Below are 3,252 nucleotides of genomic sequence, written 5' to 3'. Positions count from 1 at the left end.
ATATCTTTTAGGTTTAGAATTCAAGTTTCAAATCAAAAGATTTGATTTGATCTAAATTTGATTTTTTTTATTTAGTATAAATTTGAATTCTATAGTCTTAGAGGTTTTTACTATAAATAAGGGACTTCCTTCCTCCCTAGGGTACACACTCAATCTCTTCTCTGGGAGGGAGAATCCTCACTTTCACATTTTTCTTTGTAAGTTATGAGCAACTAAACCTCTTGGTTAAGGTTAGGAGCTCTGTTTATTTCTATGGATTAAGATTATTATTCTTTTATTTTAATTTATGTTTGATTCAATTCTAAGGTGTTGTTTTCGTTCTTAATCTTATGAATTAGGGTGGAACGGGAGTTTGACCCTTATTCTACATGAGCTCCTGTGATTCTCCAGAGAGCAATTTCGCTTGAGCTACAGCTTGAAAACACTCCTCCTAAACTGCAATTTACCTGGGCTAATTAGATACGTGACACAAAATCCGGTTAGCTTTGGGTAATTGAGGTTTTTGTGGTGCTAAACTAGTTTTCTAAACTTCACCCTCTGATTTGAATTAACTAACCTTGTTTGTGGCGTTTTAATAGGATTAGAGGAGATTAAATCGCTAAGAGATTATGTTTTAATCACTTATGGTTTGCCATAGAATGAATCACTCATTGTTAAAATAGTTGGTAAGACGTTTTAATCTGGAAATGTAAACATCTCTGAGACCTTAACTATTTTTTCATCATTGTTTTACTCTAATTCTGTTTATTTGCTTTTTTTTTTACTTGCCTTTAACTACTTATGCATTTTTCACCAACAACCATCTTTAACTGTTTGCCTGACTAAGTCCAGTAAGATAACTATTGCTTGCTCAATCCAACAATCCTCGTGGGATTGACCCTCACTCACCTGAGATATTACTTGGACGACCCGGTGCACTTGCCGGTGAAGTTGTATAAAATCTAATTTCGTGGACCATGTTTTTGGCGCTGTTGCCAGGGATTGTTTGTGATTAACAACTATCGGTTGTCTTGTTGCTTAGATTAGGTATTTTTTTCATTTGTTCTTATTTATTTACTTTTTTCTTTTAAGTTTCGATTTTTTTTCTTATTTTTTCTATTTTCGAATTCTTTGTTCCTATTTATTTTCTTTTAATTTTTAATTTTAAGTTTGGTGTCTTTTAGTAGTGCTTGTTTAATTACCTTTCCTTTTGATTTTCGAATTTTATCTTGCTTAATTTTCTTGATTTTCGATTTTTCTCTTAATTATCTTCTTTTTGATTTTCGAATTTTGTGTTAGTTATCTTATATTTTATTTAAATTTAAATTTTAAGTTGGTGTTCCTTTTGTTTTTCTTTCTTTCTTTCTTTTCGAATTTCCAAAAAAAAATAAATAAAACCTTTTCTTTTTCATTTTCAAAAATTTTAGATTAATTCTTACATTCTTTTTTCGAGTCTTTAAGTTAATTGCTTACTTTATCTTATTTTATTTCTTTCGAATTTCATCTTATTTGTTTTCCTTGATTTTCAATCTTATTAATCTTTTTCTTGATTTTTGATTTTTATCTTAATTATCTTTTCCTTAATTTTTGAATTTTATCTTATTTATCTTTCTCTTTAGTTTCAAATTTTGTTTCATTTAATTTATTTTCATTTAAATTCAAATTTTAAGTTCGGTGTTTCTTTAGTATTTTCTTTTTTTTTTGAATTTCAAAAAATTTAAACTCCTTTTTTTCTAATTTTTTAAAATTTTTCAAAAAATTTTTAAATACTTTTTTTTATTTAGTTTCGAATTTTTAGTTAAAATTTTTTTTCTTAATTTTTGAAATTAAGTTTGGTGTCCCCTAGTTATTTTATTTTCTTCTCCATTTATTTTTTTATAAATTTTGAAAAAAATAAGAAAAAACAATTTCTGTTTTTTTTTTGCTTTTCTGTTTACCACCTGGTGCATTTAATTTTGTTCGGTGTTTTGTGTTGAGGAAAAATAATGGAAAGAGATCACAGGGATTATTACTCACATGCAAGAGGTGATTTATATTATTGTGGATGAAGGAACTACCCAGATTTTAGTTGGCAAGGTCAAGAGCAAAGAGATGTCAATGTTCCATATTCCATCTATCAAGAACCATCATCTCCTTACTCATATCAAGAATCACCATATCCATGTTCATTCCAAGAACCACCACCTCTATATCCCTATAAAAAACCATCATCTTCTTGTTCATATTAGGAACCATCATCTTTTGATCTTGTCTGCCAAGAACTGCAGCAAATAACAGATGAAATTTTTCAAAAATTTCTATCCTCATCCCCTGCTTACTCATACCAAAAGCCACCACCTCTCTATCTATACCAAGAACCACACCCCTTTTACTCATATCAAGGGCCACCATCTTATTATTCATATCAAGAATCATCATCTTCTTATCAAGATCTATCAACTTTAGAGCTTACCATAAAAGAATTAGGGGATGCCACTTAAAGTTACATACATTATATGAGAATGAGTGTCAAAAATGTAGAGGGGCATGTGGAGGTGATACCAAGCATTGGACAGAGGAACAAGCAAACTCCCTCACAAGAGAAGCATTGTAAATTCCTAAAAAAGAATGTGAGGGAATCATTCAATGGAGTCCATATCCCAGTGAATCAGAGAACTCTCTACCCTCACACATGGAAGAAGAAGAAGATGCACGAACAAAGAATGTCGTAAGGGAAAAAAAAATTATGGGAATCTACACTCCAATGTAATAGAGAGCTACATAGTGGGTGACTTCATTGAACCACCAATTCAAGGGATTTTTGATGAAGGTACACTCTACTCATGATATAACACCTAAGTCCTGACTTCAGAGTGGTGAAGATAATCAAAGAAAGCACTGAAAAGGGGGATTGTGACCAAGGAACAAAAGACCACATCCATGAAAGAAAGAAGGTCAACAAAAAGCAATCCAACTCCTACCCCAACAAGCACTGCAAATCAAATTGATAATAATAATAGAAGGCTTTATAGGAGGAACTCTGATCCAATGGCACTAATTTTCTCATCTCTTCCCTGGAAGTCATTTCTTTTAACCAATTGGAAGAAGAGGAAGAAAATTCAAGAACAACCGTCAAGCTAATTACGCTAAAGAAGCGCTTTTTGGGAGGCAACTCAACCATGAGTATCCTTTAGCTTTATTTCAGTTTGATTTTTATTTTTATTGATTTTCATAAATTTTCCTAGGTTTTCTAATGTTTGTGATCATGTATAGCGCTTAGAACAGAAACAGGAA

This window comes from Arachis ipaensis, chromosome B6 (genome assembly GCF_059453495.1).
Source record: "Arachis ipaensis isolate K30076 ecotype BB chromosome B6, ASM5945349v1, whole genome shotgun sequence".
Lineage (NCBI taxonomy): Eukaryota > Viridiplantae > Streptophyta > Magnoliopsida > Fabales > Fabaceae > Arachis > Arachis ipaensis.
This window is presented reverse-complemented; position numbering follows the sequence as displayed.